The sequence below is a fragment of the Cupressus sempervirens genome, chromosome 7, assembly GCF_028749045.1.
Source record: "Cupressus sempervirens isolate cs-2001-9-10 chromosome 7, ASM2874904v1, whole genome shotgun sequence".
Lineage (NCBI taxonomy): Eukaryota > Viridiplantae > Streptophyta > Pinopsida > Cupressales > Cupressaceae > Cupressus > Cupressus sempervirens.
Window position 1 is genome coordinate 792,187,813 of NC_143124.1, and position 18,072 is coordinate 792,205,884.

General features: G+C 38.3%; 1 pseudogene; it reads right to left on the reverse strand.

The window, feature by feature from the left end:
- Positions 1-7,900, reverse strand: part of LOC149549725 (L-type lectin-domain containing receptor kinase SIT2-like) — a 100,814-nt pseudogene extending 92,914 nt beyond the window's left edge.
- Between the last annotated feature and the right edge of the window lie 10,172 nt (positions 7,901-18,072).

Sequence of the window (18,072 nt, forward strand, 5' to 3'; positions counted from 1 at the left end):
CCTAAATTTTATTATATATGTCTCTACCTCATTGGTCTACCCATCACTATTTTCTCTCTACCTCGTCTCCCCCTTTCCCCCTTTCTTCCAAATCCTTGCCCCTCTAACTATCTCTTCCCCCTAATATTAGCTCTCTCTCTCTCTCTCTCTCTCACACACACACACACACACACACACACACACACACACACACACACACACACACACACACACACATCTCCTCCACCATTTCTTCGCCCTAGTTACCATTTGTCTCTTGTTATTATATTTCTGTCTACCTCATTGGTCTACCCATCACTATTTTCTCTCTACCTCTTCTCTCTCCTTCTCTCTTTCTTCCAAATCCTTGCCCCTGTAACTAGCTCTTTCCCCTAATTTCTCTCTCTCTCTCTCTCTCTCTCTCTCTCTCTCTCTCCCTCTCCCTCTCTTCCTTTTTCTTACGTCATCATTACATCCATATATTGCATGCCATAATTATTCACTTTCTCTCTCTACCTAAAATGTCTCCCCATCCTCGTTATCTCTCTATCTAAATAATCATCTCTCTATGTCTACATGATGTCTCTTAACCTCTCTCCTTGTCTCAATTTATCTATCATGTGTCTTCTTATATTATTTCTACCTACTCTCCTTGTATCATGCATCTATTTCTCTAGCCCTATCTCTTCATGTCTACTTCATGCCTCACCCAAATCCCTTTTTGTAACTCTCTCTCACATGTCCTCTCTTATAAGTACATCTCTCTCTCTCTCTCTCTCTCTCTCTCTCTCTCTCTCTCTCTCTCTCTCCCTCCCTCCTTGCCTCCCTCCCCCCCTTTTCCTTACCTCATCATTATGTCCATATATTTCATGCCATAATTATTCACTTTCTCTCTCTACCTAAAATGTCTCCCCATCCTTGTTATCTCTCTATCTAAATAATCATCTCTCTATGTCTACATGATGTCTCTTAACCTCTTCCCTTGTCTCACTTTCTCTATTATGTCCCCACATATTATTTCTACCTACTCTCCTTGTATCATGTATTTATTTATCTAGCCCTCTCTCTTGGTGTTTACTCCATTCCTCGCCTAAATCCCCTTTTCTCACTCTCTCTCACATGTCCCCTCTTATAAGTACATACATCTCTCTCTCTCTCTCTCACACACACACACACACACACACACAAACCTCCTCCACCATCTCTTCTCCCTAATTACCATTTGTATCTTGTCCTCTTCCTCTTCTCTCTCTTTCTCTAATTTCTCTTTTTTAGTGTCTCCGCTGCCCCTTCTCACCATCTCTTTTATTATTTAAACTTGCTCTATCTCTCTCCCTCACCATGTCCACCTTTTTCATGCCCCAATTATTATATTTGTCTCTACCTCATTGGTCTACCCATTGCTCCTATTGCCTCTCTCTCTCTCTCTCTCTCTCTCTCTCTCTCTCTCTACATCATATCTATCTATCTAAAACCCTAATTATCCTCCTCTTTCTCATCTATTTGATCCCTCTTCCACTTCTTTTGCTACATTTTCCTTATCTCTCGCCTTTCATTTCTACCACCTCCCACCATATCTTCCCCCTATTTTCCACCTATCTCTACCTCATGTTCGCCATCTTCTTCCCCTTATCCTTCTCTAACATATTTATCCTACAACTCTCTCTCTCTCTCTCTCTCTCTCTCTCTCTCTCTCTCTCTCTCTCTCTCCATTCTTTCACTCACACATGTGTCAACTCTCCCATATCTATTACTCTCCCCTTCTCTCTCTACCTCATCTCTCACCATCTCCTTTCTCTTTGTCCACATTATCTTTCCTCCCTTCCACATCTCCCATCTCCCTCCCCTCACTGCATCTTTTTCCTAATTACATCTCTCTCCCTCTCTCTCTTGCCCCCCCACTCTCTCTCTCTCTCTCTCTCTCTCTCTCTCTCTCTCTCTCTCTCTCGCGTATAGGATTAGAGATGGTCGATCATTCGGTTTGAAATTAGGGTTTATTATTTATATTATGTTTCATCATTTTTTATTACCATGCAGGACTATGGTTTCAAGTAAGATTTATTTATTAATATATAATATGTACATTTCATATATTTAGGCATGAGAGTGGTTTTAGCATTTGGGATGTAGCATTCAAATTAAGGTTTACGATTTAGGAGTATGGTTATCTTTCTGACTTAGGCTTTAAGGTTTAACTTTTGGGGTAAGGATTTAAAATTTGGGGTTAGATGAGGATTTCAATATTTTGTTTCTTATATACATTGAGACAAATTGTGAAAATAGGTGCATGGAGAAGGATATCCACAAACTTGTTTTAAAATTATAAATTATTTTTTTATTCACTAATTAGTATGTTTGTTAAGGTTTAAAAGTAGTTACTAAAATTCAAACTTTATAATTGATTAAATGATTAGAGTATCTTCAAAATCAAATCTATCCATAAATCTTTTTTAAAACTGAAACCTCTATTTTTCATAATTGTTATTTTAATCATCAAATTAAAAATGAACTTCAAAACTTAATACTTACCGGAATCCAATTCCTCAACATGCTACTTATCCAGAATGTTCATCGCTATTGCCTATTGCACCGCCTTTAGCAGATCTCCTAAAACTATCGGTCGATTTTTTCCCATCCCCTGCCGAAATTCCACCATCAGCTGCCAAAGTACTTCCTTTTCCTACTGCAATTTTACCTCCTGCAACCAAAAGCCTGCCGTTCTTCGTACATTTCCTCTGATTAAAACACAATCGTATCTACACGAGCCTTTACATTCTATCCGTAGGCTTTACAACACCCTCCTTATACTCTCTGCGCTCTCTCTCGAATTTCGTACGACTAATCCTCGGAAGCTTCGAACCTACGGCCTCTGCGCTTCTATATTTCTTATCTCGAAACCCTGGCGTGGATTTCTGGATGGAGTTAAGCTTTCCATTATGAAATTGTTGTTTCGACTCGCCCATCGCAATTCTGAGATCCAGCAGTTTCTCATGAATTAAAAATCGACAATCGAGTTTTTACGCTCAGCTTCTCCCGACTTTCGAACCTCCGACCTCGATTATGTGCATCAACAATATTCTCTGTAATTTTGAGCATATACCATACAAAAATTTGGTGGTCCACCCCTCTTCTTCGTCTACGGGAATAGAATCCTAATTTTCAAATGTAGGAAGATCTTCAAACTTTAGCAGGGAGTCAGACAATATCAGCCATTCTTGCTCCTCCAAAATTTTGAGCTCGCCCGACAATGGCCCCAATTCCGAGATTGGAAATACAAAGCGTGACTGTTAGATTTCCTCCTTGGCAAACTTGGTGGCAACAACTTGAATTTGTGCAGGAGATGATGGAGAGACCGCCGAAATATTTATGCAACAACTTGAATTTAAAACGTTATTATTCAATCAATCATCTTTATCTTTATCGTTGGTTGCTTGTCAAATTTTATTAAAATAGCTAAATGTTTACATTGAAGATTGCTCCCACTGTAAGAAGCCTCTCCACTTAATTAAGCAATGAAATCAATTAGTGCATATATTCATGTGAACTTCTCTCTATGAGGCATATTTTTTTTAAATCAGAAAGCCCTGTTATGAAACAGAGCACTATTTCTGAAGAGGCTATCATGGATTAAATTTGCACATTATCTGATATATGTTCGTGCTGATTATGCCAAGGCAACAATCTGGATGATTACTAGATCCCATAAGATTTCTGATAGGTTGTACTTAAAGCTACTCGTGGTAATTTAATGCAGATTTGCAGGTTCTTTAAAAGGCCGCTGAATTGTAAAAGTCAGTTTATGCCACTTCAACTAAATAAGTAATTCCTCAATGCACATAAACAATCCCCGAAAACAGCATGAAAGGTTGTTGGATTGTTCCTTCTATCGGGATCTTTGATTTTTAAAAGTTAATAGTGTAAAGTTTAATCTTATATTTTCAAGAAAGATATGGCAGGGCTTTTTTTTTCCCCAATTTCATGTGCAAACTCAATGACATAGCCAACAATCAATACACTCTACTAGGAGTACTGTTTATGGGTACCCTACTTATTCTAGGCATCCATTATTTTTCCATGCATATCACATTTTGTACATTGTAAACACCATATGACTGCATCTGGGCTTAGTGTTTACTTTTGAATTTAAATGCTTTATTTTATCGTAGACAAGTGTGATTGTGCTATTCTATTTAGAAAAACTAAAATGTCCTTTTTTTTACTGAATTCATTACAGGTTTGGCATATTTCCCTTAACAATTGCTGGAGTTTCCCAACATATTATGTAGGCCAACATTCTTGTTTGCATTTACATAACATGCAATATGCAGCAAGTAGCTAAAACTTCTCTTGCCATGTACATAGCTCGCTATATTATTTGTTTTCAAAAGATCCATTATCCAAATTCATTTGTAGATATAATATTGTCTTCACAGTTATTTTCCAATTAACTCTCTTTCACTATCTCAATCGTCTACACGAAAATCAAAAGGTCGCCAAAAGATAGAAAGTATCCATTACTGCTTAATAACAAACCAAGCACAGTACATTAGTCCAGCTGAAACGCAATAATACAACTGTCTACGAGTGGACTTTTAAACATATGTTAGCTCATACCAAGTCTTCCTTTGCCTCTCCAAATAGATAATTCTCATTTTACAATCATCAGATGCTTTGGTGCTTTTTGTTCATGGATTTTTAAATACTCTTTCAATAATCTCTAATAACAGAGGCACTTTATTTGGTAAAACTATTTCTTCCAACAAATGTAAACAACCAGCATGCCACTTATCTCGTGTATTTACTTGCATATTGGGGTTGTTCTTCTACTTGCCAAAAAGGTCAAACTCTTCTTCGTAGGCATTACATATTACTTCCAACTTTTCAAGGTATGCCTATTCTGCTCTTTCTCTAAACCTTAATTTATGGTAAAATTAAGCTTTCATTCACATTTGTAGACTTCAAATTTGAATTCAACATTGATCTGAAATAGTGACTCCATAGATTGAACATACTCAGCTTAATTGGATCAAAGTTGATCTTATCTACGTGTTATATGCTCAAGAATTTGATGTTTCTATCATTACAGCCGTCTCATACATCTCAAGTTGATGTTTCTATCATTATAGCCCTCCCATACATCTCACAACACTTTGTACTTGTAGCTTCCTTCACACCACCAACAACAAACTGTTGTGTATATATATCTATTGTTCATCTACTACAAATATTTTAAATGGAAGTGTACGAGTGACATCAATTGTGGATCTTAACATTTATGAAATACACATACTTTTATGTCAAACATTTTCTTTAATTTGCATGTTCTAAAGATGTTTGCTCTGTCAATGATTTCCAAAGTGTTACATATTCACATGTGTCATGTTTCTTTATTCTGTACTGTAAATTATTCGTATGTCTGATGTCTGATGAATGTTTCATTACTTGACTCACATCCATTCCTCACATCCATTTCGAAGCTACATTCTACAACAAGAGCTATCTTCCATTCTTCTTTGAGTTAACAATTAATTAATCCACTTCTTTGAAAGGCAGGAACTTTGGAGCTTACGCCCCTTGTTTTAATATACATTTCTTCACATGCATTTAAGAAACAATTACAATACTAATGAAGTAATACTTCAATCTGATGGCAAGAGAACAGACATCGATTCCTTTTACACATTCCCTATTCCTGCAATTCAACACTCAACACTGTATATAGAATAGTATCAAAACAATTGAAGATAAAGAGAAAGTATTGTGAAATCTTGAACAATAGTAAGATGCTAATTAATGGAAATTAATCAACTAGAGACATTCAAGAAATCTGAAACATGAAAAATTCAACAGTGCTCTGTTACAAAATAGAGGATGCCTATTTTTAATAGATTTACAGCTATTATCCAATGCATTTAGTTTTTATTTGTTTCAAAATACTATTTTATTGCAGTTTACTGCTACTAATAGTAGTTTGAAATTATAAAACAATATATATATTGATATCGGATTTTTGCAATCCATATCAATGAATTTTTGCCCAGTATTACATGCTAAAATTGAAAATCCTCTACTTAATTGAATAGAGGAGTTTTATAATATGGACAAATTGAATTATGTCTCTGGATTTTCTGTATTTGAGAGATCTGCAAGTATAACATCCGTCTCAAACTGAGGGGAAAATGCAGACTCTTTTCCTTCTAAAGAAAAAGAGGGGTAAAAATTTATTAAAACAAAAAGAAATACAACAAGGAGAGCTCAACAAGGAGCTCGATCCTGAGCAACAAGTTCATCAAATTCTTCCACCATTTCAAAGGAAAGTTGCCCTCCTATCCATAATATTCCAATCCAGAGCATGATTAGAAGCCCATTTGGCTAAACAATCAGCAGCTTTATTCCATTCATGAAGAATATAAGTGAACCTAATGAACTAAAAAGAGGTAGAAAAGAGAATAATCTGATTAACAACAGTGGCTAGCTACCAACTAACATCCTCAAGCTCCTGTGAGGAAAGCAAGTTCACCATCACTTGAGAATCTCAGTCACAGATAATCTTACTCCATCCCTGCAAGCAACATTGTTCCACAACATATAAAATAGCTTGAGCTTCCATGAGATTGTTAGTGTAATCACCCTTATGAATTGAGAAAAAGAATTTAACATCACCAGAACTACAATGAGCCACTCCCCTTTAACATCACCAGAACTACAACGAGCCACTCCCCTAATACTAGCAGAGCCTAGAGTCCTTAAAGAAGAACCATCACTGTTAATTTTCAGAACTCCACAGAAAGGAAGATTCCAATACCCATCCCGATTCACCCGACCTTTCCTACTGACTCTTTTAACCCATACCTTGATCTTTCATATCTATAATTGAACATTCCTTGTTCTTTCATATCTATAATTGAACATTGCGCACCATTTCTAAAACAAGGAAAACTGTACCTTTGCTAATACGAGATACTCTGGTTAACAACTCCAAATAGCAAAAGTAACCATCCCCTTTTGAGAGGTTTTGATTTAAATTTTCAGAAGAATTCCTCTGCTAAACAACTACTGGTTGTGTTGGGAATTCCCATTACCATCCCTCCAGAGAGTTGGAGGTAGAGGCAAAAGATTCCTTAATGTCTGGAGTTGAACTTGTGTTTCCTCCACTCCTCTCATATGTCTCTACGGTGGAAATAGACGCTTCCCTTTAATTATCTGCAATACTTGTGTGATTGGAGGTCTCGCCTCTCGCTGAGGACTACAACACAAAAATCCCAATTTGAGCACCTTCTCCATCTCATCTCCAACATATTCACCACTGAGTCTAGAATCAACCACATCCATGAGCTTCCCTTCCGCATACAACTTTCTCACCCACCATTACTATCTTTGAAGCATCAAGAGGAGGATCCACTGGCCTTCTCCCACAAGCAACTTCCAACATTAAACGCCTCAGAGTCCAAAGCTCTGCCATAAATTCCCTGAAGCCTTCAGTAGTCTCTCTAAAGATGGATTTTACAACAACTTCATGGCCATTTGCAGGGAGGACTCCTTTGTACACCCGTCCAAAACCTCCACTACCCAGAACTTGATCATCTCGGAAGCCCTTTGTTGCATTATGTAAGTCTTTGTAGTCAAAACTGTGAGGCCAATATTCCTATCTCCCACTTTTCTTTAACGTTTTTGTAGTTGTTTCTCTTCCTTCTACAAACCACTGCTACAACTACGAATACCACCACCAATACTATAGTTAAATAACACGGGTAGACACGTCTTATCCCTCATCAGGGATGCAGATGGCACCAAAAGGGATCAAAGAATACTCGACCTCATAGAGGGTGGACGCATCGAACTTGTTAAAGGTGAAGCTTGTCTGGGCTCGTGCCAGAAGGAATGCATGCAGCACAAGGATCGCTAGGATACTCATAGACATAACGTTTCTCAGTTTCTTTCTACACTAAAAGCGGGGCATTCAGCTGATAAGCTCACACATCAATGAATATAATTCACAGGCGGCCGTCTATGGTCAAAGCTGACAGACGGGAAAATCTACACAAACCAAGATCAGGAAAGAAATTCAAGTCTGCCATGAATTACACAGACTAACTTAAAGTAAATAAAAAATATTAGATGTTATTGTTGTAGACACTTAAAATTCTTTAAAAAATAAAGTATTTTTATTTTTTGAAAAATTTCTGATGACATCATCATTTATTAATTAATTAATTAATTAATTTTTATTTTATTAAATTTTTTTATTTTAATTAAAAATATTTAATTAAAGAATCCTTCTAAAAAATGTTTAAATTTTATTTAAACATTATTTTTTTATTTATTAATTATTTAATTAATAAATTGATCAAAAAATTCAAAATAAATAAAAAATTTATTTTTTGCCCAAAACTTGGCCAATTTCTTTAAGACCACTAACCTCTTCCAAAATCTTCTAATCTTTTTTTAATTTTGATTAAATGCTAATCCCATCATTTCTTACTCCTAATCCCAACTCAAAATATTTAATTAAGATTAAATATTAATCTTCATGTTTATTAAAAAAAAGTTTTAATAAATATCTCCTCAACCCAAACCCTTGAAATAAATAAAACTTTATTTTATTTCCTAAAAATCTAATTTATCCTCATTCTAAGAAGTTCTAGACTCTTCTAGAAAGTCTTCATCCTCATCCTATGAAATTCTAGACTATTCTAGAAAGTCTTTATCCTCATCCAAAGTCTAGACTCTTCTAGAAGATGTCTTTAAACCTACTCCTAATCCCCTCCTAACCTTGTCACATTTCCTAAAAATAGATTACGACTTACTAACTCAAGCCAAAGTTAACAAATATCTCCTCTTTCACCCACCCTCATTAAATGCCATCCACTTGCCTATCCCTAAGCTAATCTTAAACCATCCTAATCCATCCTCTAATCATTTGCACAAGCCTAAGCAAGCTTAAAACCTTCTTAATCAAGTCCCAAGTCGAAATTGCTCTCATCTCTCTCAAAATATCTCAACCATAAAATTTTATGAAGCCCACTAGGCCATAAATGACTCTTCCAAGCCCTTTTATTGCTCTTACAAACCATTATGAAGGTCTTTATGAAGATTTTGTCCCTTGAGCCTCCTTTGTTGACTCATCCTTCCCATTTCCTCCATCCTCTCACCATGTGACATGTGTCACTCTTTGATTGGCCGTAAGAAAGCACAATCCAAGTGCTCTCCTCTCATGCAATTTGAGCCCTCCATGAGCTTTTTCCCATCCTTGCATCTTAGCCCTCAATCCTTCAAGCCTCTTGCCTATAAATTGGATTCTTCCCCTTTGCAAAATAACACAATCCATGAAGTAAAGTCATAATGCCATTTTAAGAAGCCATTTTACATCAAAACTATACACTCACACCCAAATTCCAACTCCATTTGAAGCCCTTTTTGAAGCATAAAGCTTGAGCATACATCCTATCTATTTAGACAAAGCTACTCAACAAGAGAGCTTCTTATTGAGAGAGCCCATTAATGGCTCATATTCTTAATTGAGAGCTCATCTTAGTCTATCTTGAAGTTTATGAATTTTGTTTAATTTGTAGAAGCTTTATTTAAATTTGGTTTCTATTAGCATACTAACATTGCTCATATACATTTTGGCATGCCCGGTGGGACCCCACATGGGTCATCTTCATTAGCTTTTTTAATCAAGTTTTGTATGTCATTTGCTGATTTTGACTAATTTTGCTTATTTTTGTGATTGGTAGGATTGTATAAATTGGTTTTGTAGGTCCACATGAGCATGAAGAAGACAAAGGAACTCATAGTATAGCTTATAGTGTTTGCAGATTTTTCAAGCTTATAGGTGGACAAAGAACTTGAAATTCTTCTTCCTCTTCTTGTCTATATTCTTCTTATTCCATCTACTTCTTCTTCTTCTTCTTGTGGGAGATCTTGACCATTTTTTTTTAAGGAAGCAAAATCAGACACACTTCTTTTTAGTGCTTAAAATGAACTCCCAAATCATACTTAAATCCATTAAAAAATTAAAAATTTGCAAAAAAAAAAATAATCTTTTAACAAGTGAAACTAAACCAATCTAATCATTTGCATCCTTGCAACATCAAGGTTTTAGATGCATTCATGCAAAGTTAGGAACACTTCATTTTTGGAAATTTAAAAAGAACTTCAAGTTTCCATTTCAAAAGGTTTAAAATCAACACTAAGTGCACACTAAAATCTAAATCAAATTCAAAGCATCAATCAAAGATAAAATGAACCTCATTTGCAAATATTTTAAAGTTCTTTTAAAAATCTCATGAAAACTAAGAGTCCTAAATGGTTGCCAAAAATTGTCCTAAAAGCTTTGTTATTTGTTCCAAACAAATGTCTTGTTGCAAAATCTTGAATGTTTCTTAGGTTTTTCATGCATCAAAATAAATCTAGGAATATCATTTTTGGGCTTAAAATATGCAAACTAGAACACAAAATCTTGAATGAAAACTAAAGTCCAAAGAGTCATTTTCACTTTTGAGTCCAAAACAATCTTGAATGATCTAAGGTTAAAACAAAACACTTCAAAGTTCTTAAAATAACACACAAAATCTCAATCTTGAATGCTCAAAGAAAAAAACTTGAATGTTTAATCATTTGTCTTTGAATGCATATTGCTAAACACACTCTTGAATGCCATGGATTAAAATCAAATTTTTTTTGAATGCATGATTAAAACAACAAATCCAATCTTGAATGCCAAGGATCAATTAACTATTGCAATATCAAACACTTCATTTGGAGCTTCTAAAATTGAACAAAACAAATCTCTTTTCCACATGCAATTTAGTTAAAGTTTGATTTTTGGACATTTAAGAGACTTTGTTAAGTTAAATACAAATTTGCAAAAATCAATTTGAGTAGTTCCTTGGACTCACCTCTTTTCTAATCACCCATCAATTCAACCATTGGTTGCAATCTCAGTGCCATTTATGGGGATGAGTCTACTTGAAAAAGGTGTTAAATGTTCCACAATTTAACTCACTCACTTGGTCTTTGAATGTTTTCTTTAACTTTATCAAAAATTTTAAATGACCAAAATTCTAGATTAAATCGATCACACTTTAATTTTGGGCACTAAATTGAACAACTATTGATGTGGAGGGGCTTTGGGTGTGCACTTGACAAATCGAGTCTCACACATCTTTGCGTTGGGCTTAAAATAAAATCACAACAACTCTTGAATGCTTTAAAAGAAATTAATCGATACTTGACGTGGAGGGCCTCCAGGTGCGCGGGTTTAATTTTTTGTTGACCCTAACTCTTCTTCTTGTATTCATTCTTCGCTCGATTTTTCTTTGTTGGCGCATTTCAAAGTTGGAATTGAACATTGTCTCTTAAACATGAGTGCTTGCAAAGTCTAGATCAACACACATAAGAGTCAGTTGGTAAAAAGAACAAGCATGTTTTTTAGCCCAAGGTCATCCAAGTCTTCTCTCCCCTTGTCGTCTTTCGAGGCCATCTTGGGTGCATAAGATTAGGATCCAAAACTTTGTTTCATTTTAGGAGGCCTACTTGGAGATTTCATCACCCCTTGGACGACCTCAACTCCAGCGTTCCGGCGGAGTATAAGAACCGGAAAGTGAATCGAAAAACACCTCTCTTGGGATCAAGATTTTGTCACTCGGGCTAAGCCTCAAGGAACTTTATACTCTTGAGAAGTGAAAGAGGAGAAGTGGGTTACCGCTCCTCTCGGCTGTGTGGCATCTTTTTGGTTTAATCTACGGATTTGGGCCTCACGTACCTTGGGTATATCGAGGACTCCCTAGCTAAACCAACTATCAGCCTTGTAGACAACCATCTAAGATGTTAATGTGTTTGAAGTGACTAATCGAAACATTTGTAAAGCATACACACTCCTTGGCGCAAGTATCACATTTTGGGAATCAAAACTTCTATCTGGTTGTTTCTATCTATTGCTTGGTCTTTTACTTATTGAATGCATGTTTGCCAAACATGGTCAATCCTAGCTTAGGGCACACTTAGCGTAGTCACTGCCTATTCCAGAAGTTGAACAAGTTGAAGAAAAACAACCGAGGTTTCTCAAAGCCAAGCAGATTCAAGAATTGATGTCAGAGCAACCCAAACCCAAACAGAAGTTTCACAAATTTAAACTCAAACCATCTCAGGCATACCAAGAACTTTAAGCCAAGAGAAAGGAACTAACACCAAGTCCTTGAATTACCAAACTCCACAAAGCAGAGGATAAAGCTGCCGATGAAGCACTTCAAGAGGCCTGGTTAGAGTGTACCATCAAATTTAGCTAACATTCAGGAGTTAATCCTGATTATGCCTTACCAACTAGGCATGATTTCTATGATTAGACACCCTTGTTTCTCCACACCTTCTTGGAAAAGCTATACCTTAGAGTCATCTTTGTAGAAAAGTCAGCCATTTTAGGTTATCTCCTTAAGTATTATTAGCTCAACCATCTCATTTAGGACCAAACCATCTAGCTAGCAATCCAAAGTCTTCACATCCAAACCTTTAAAAATTGCTGTCACCTTGCTAAAAGTTTGCCATTCCTAAAATCTTTCAAAACCACCAATCTCACCAAGGTTATCCTTTTGACAAAGCTTTTTCTAGGGTAATCTAGCTTTGCCACTTGTTATCCCTCATCACCTTGAGCTAAAGGTTGGGATACACAAGTGGTCAATCTTGTGTTCTTCCTAAAGGATCATCAGTCTATCCTTAAGTTGACACAATCACCACCAAGTTTGCACATAGGAAAGCAGACCTTTTGTGCTTTGGCAACATATCTTTGAAGTTAGAATCTCCAACCCAATCCTCCTTAGGTTTTGTCATATAGCTTTGCCTCAACCTAAGAAATCATTTGCATAGAAAAGCCTTCCTCCCTTTTGCATCCACCAGCATTTGTTGCATCTCATCCCTAGGAGCATTTTTCATGCCACCCGTCACTCGCTTAGCCAAGAAGAAAGAAACAATGGAGCCCTATCATTTGGATCAAACAGCCTCAGCCCCCTTGAGCACTTAGCCATCCTTCAGCCTAGAGAAAGCTATGCCATCATCTACTGACATTGAAGCTTTCATGAACCAACCGGAAAATGCAGTATTGGTAAATGCCATTATAGACAAGAACAAAGAGACAATCATGGCTAATTTTTGAAGGGACAATGTAGGAACCTTTGACTTTGGAAGACCCCCTCCATTATCAGATCCATCTCACCCATTGTTTGGGCAACTGCCACCACCCATAGGCTATTATGATCCAAATTATCCTCAATATATGCCAAAAGAAGAGCCTCCAGCCAATCCATATGATCCAACAGACCCAAACATACCATCATCCACCCAAGTTGAAATCTCCATGCCGCAAGCCAACCCAGCCACCACCACTCCATCCTTGGTTCATACCTCTCCGCTCCAAACCCCCTTTACCCAAAACACCTCACCGTTCACGCCCTTCACTATTGTTGCTGCTACTCCCCAACCTAGCCTTCTAAATCCACCCATCTCCCAAATTAGTGCTAGCATCTTTGGCCAACCTCAACAATATACAACGGGGATGCTGCCCATGGGGCCAACTAATCAACCTTTCATCACCCCCAGCTTGTTCACCATAGCCCAAAGCACAATCCCATCATTTCCATTAGGTCTTGGGAGCTCAGTGCCATCAACTACAAATCCACAAGCTACTACCCTCACTCCACAAAGCTATCAAACCCCACAAGCTACTACCAATGTTCTGCCCAGCTCTCAAGTGACCCAAGCTCCCACCACCACTCTACCAAGCTTCCAAATCTAGCCACCAAGCTATCAAACCCCATCAATTCCATTTCCTAGCTTTCAATTCCCACCACCTCCACCACCAACTAATCCATTACCTCCTATTACCAACTACTTCTCAATGCCACTTCTAGGAGGTAACTGACCAATCCAGCCAACCACCAATTATTTGCAGGTACCATCCCAAATGGGGGCGCAACCCACATACCTTGGTCAAACCCCACAAGCCCCCCGATCCTTTCCCCAAGCTTCACAACCATCTTATACCTTACCTCCACAAAGCAATTCATTTATCCCACAGCCAACTTATGTTCCTTAATCCCAACCTCAAATCCCATATCAACAGCAAGCCTCGCAGCACATGCAACACTATGTGCCACCTCCCCCTCAGCAAAGTGTCATCCACCATGCAGCTGCCCAAACAATGTACAATCCCTATCAGCAAATCTCTTACAACCATCCATATTCAGTGGCCCCATCTAGTGCATACCTACCTTAAGGCACTCCTACATTGGGGGCACCCCAGCCATCACCCATTAATTCAAAATGGGAAGCCATGAAAACAACTTTGAAGAACATCCAAGAGGAAAATGATCCAAAAAATTTCAAGTTTGAGAATGTGTGCCCTTACCCATTTGATAGAGCCATTACCATGACACCATTCCCCAAGCATTTTGAGACACCCAAATTTGACAAATTTAGAAGAAAAGGAGACCCTGTCACACATATCAAAGAATTTTACATGCATTGCCAAGAAGTGGCATACAATGACATCTTCCTCTTGTGTCTCTTTCCCAAAAGCTTGGCTGGACCAGCTCTTGAATGGTTTTATAGAATCCCCTATGGCACAATTAAAAATTTTGCTGAATTATTTGAGGCATTTGTAGCCCAATATGCCCATCTTGTTGAAACAGAGCTATCAGTAGTTGATCTTGTCCACACCAAGCAAAAAGGTGGAGAAAGCCTTCTTGAATATCTGCAAAGATGGCAAACCCTTACCACCCGCATATCTTGCACCTTGCCAGAGCGCCATTTGGTGAAAATGTTTATTGATAGTGCCCATCCTAGCTTGGTTCACCACATGACCATGAATTTTTTGCAGACCTACAAAGATATCAAAGAGAAAGGAATGATCCTTGAGCAAGGACTCATTAAAGATGGTGTGGTCAAGATTTACAAGGAAGCCAACCAAAATCAATCACATTCCAATGACAAGTCTAGGTATTGGAACAAAAACAAGCATGTTGCAACAGATGGCGTCACTGACACCAAACATGTGAATATTGTTGGTCCTTGTCACAACCAGTCCAACCCACCCTATCAACCAAACAATCAGCAAGCTATCAACTACCAACAACAAAATAACCACAGCTATCAAAACCACAATCCAAGACCAAAATTTCAAGGGTCTAGCAATCAGGCTAATGCCATCAATGTAGCTGCAGGACAAAAGCCCAGATTCCAACCTACACCTAGAAACTATACACCCCTTGGTGAGCCATTGGATGTCATTTTTGAGAAATTAGTCAAGGAAAACCTCATCAAATTTCCTCCTACCCAGCAAATTGACCCAAGCCAATCCAAAGCTGCATGGTACAAAGAAAATGAGTACTGCAAATTTCATAGGGTAAAAGGTCACACTACCCTCAGATGCATGAAACTGAAAGACTATGTGCAGGACCCCATTGATCGGAAGGAAATCACTGTTGGTGCCCAAACCTCTCCCAATGTAGGCTTACAGATCTATCAAAATTCTTTTCCTCCTCACAACAATCAAAATCCTAGAAAAGCACCTATCCAAACCAACAACAAAAACACCAACAACCATCAGCCAAACCAATAGCATGGGAAGAACAATGACCACACTTCATCCTATATAGACTATGGTAGCCTTATAGGTTGTATATCCGAGAAAGAGCCTTCTGTCAATGTTATCAATATCCAAGAACCAAACAATGAGTGTGCAGTCACCACTCGAAGAGCCCAATTTAACATCGCAGGCCCACCCGTTTCACCAGCACCATCAGCTCCATAAAAAAGCTAGTACAATATCTTGGAACACCTTGGGAACATGCCATCCCAATTCTCCATTTTAGACCTTCTTTGCACTAGTCCTGTGTACAAGAACATCCTTGACAGTGCTCTCATAGAATCCTGTGTCCCTTTTGATATCAATGCTATTGATTTTTGTAATCTTGTTGGACACCTTTCATCCTCATGTGCCCTATCATTCAAACCCACCGACATACCCGTGGTCGAGCCAGATCACACCCTTTCACTTCGCATAGCCATCATGCTATCCAATTTTGCTGTGAAAAGAGTAATGATAGATAATGGATCAGCCTTGAATATTTGCACCCTAAAATTCATAAAACAAGCTGGGTATACTGAGGTAGATATCATCAGTGAGGTTATCACCATCAAAGCTTATGACAACTTGGAAAGAACCACAGAAGGAACTATTTTGCTGCCAATCAAGGTTGGGCCAGTCATCCAAGAAACACTCTGCCATGTTATTGATCTAAACCTACCATTCAACATCCTCCTCAGTCGCCCATGGATTCATGCCATGAAAGCCATTCCATCCACTTACCATCAGTGCATCAAATTTCCGCATCAAGGCACTGAGGTAACCATCCATGCTGATCCAGAACCTTTTGCTTACTGCAATGCGATTGAAGCTTCATATACAAACCATTGCCCTGGAATTGATATCGACACATCCATCGCCAGCTCATCCCACACTTGTAATGACCCAAAAACCATCCTCACCTCTACCTTGTCTACCGTGAAGATCAATAACAAGGGCTGTGGAGAGTATAGTCTGTCGGATGCATTTGTTGTCGGGGCACTCCCACTTGATCCACATGCCCATGGACGACCAACATATCACAAAGCTAAGGAGATTCCACCTCCTCGATACAAACAGTTTGGCCCAACAACCTTTGTATCCTCGAAAATCCCTCTTCATGAGGAGCTCACTCCAGATATCAACAATTGGTTACATAAGGATGCACCTCAAAGGAATCAGGCACGCCTTGATCACTTCAGCCAGAAGTATCCCCAAGAACATAAGCTCATCACTGACAAATGGAACTATCAAGTTGGTGATCTAGAACTAGAAGAAAGAGGCATGCAGTGCCGCATCGACGCACACAAGTGGGAATCGAAGTCAGGTCTTGGCTTTGGCATACCCACAACTAGGGCACCAATACGAACGGTCACGCTTTTTTGAACGTTCACCGTGACCTTGTCAAAATTGAAGACATTTCTAAGGAAGTTGAAAAGAGAGCCTACGACGATATCCTAGACCAAATCTCCCTCGGAGACTCTGTTCTCCAAGAACTATCCATCCACCTCATTGACTTACCACTCGCCCATCCACAAATCATAGATTGGGACCAACCAAGCGTCATACACATTGATGAGTTCACATCAGAGGAAGCGCTTCTAAGATTCATGGGAGTTGAAACACCTGACAAGAAAACAAAGCCAGATTCTGCCTATATCTACAAGCTAGATCCCAAGGGGCATTTTGGAGAAAATCCCCAACCTAGTTCCGATACACCCAAAATTGGAACTAAGGTGAATCTGAGACTAGCTAAGGTAGCGAAGAGAACCCCTCAATAAGAACATCCAGAGCCACAAGCAGAACATGAGGATTTAGCATTACCTCCTCAAGATAATCGACCAGAGATATCTTCTATTCTAATTGAGGATACTAGGGAAGTCAACATCGATTCTTCAGAGATCCCTAGGCTTGTTCACATTGTTGCATCCCTATCACAAGACCAAGTTGATCTCCTCTTTGAGGTCTTAAGAGAGACCATTGGCCGATTTGCATGGTCATATCAAGACATGCCAGGGCTCGATCCAAAGCTTGTAGTTCATCATCTTGCAGTCAATCCACAGATCAAGCCCGTCAGACAAAAGCTTAGAAAAATGCACCCCAAGGTGGCATTACTGGTCAAAGTTGAGTTAGAAAGAATGTTAACTGCTAAGGTTATTCGACCTATCGACTATTCAGAGTGGATCTCCAACATGGTCCCCATCACTAAGCCTTCTGGTGACATCATAATCTACACTAATTTCATAGATCTTAACAAAGCTTGTCCAAAAGATGATTTTCCCTTGCCCAACATAGATATGATTGTAGATCTTACAGCTGGACATGAAATTTTGTCCCTCATGGATGGATTTTCTGGGTATAATCAAATCAAGATTGCAGAAGAGAATCAACATAAGACAACATTCACTACCCCTTGGGGAACCTTTTGGCCTAAAGAATGCTGGGGCTACCTATCAAAGAGCTATGACAACCAT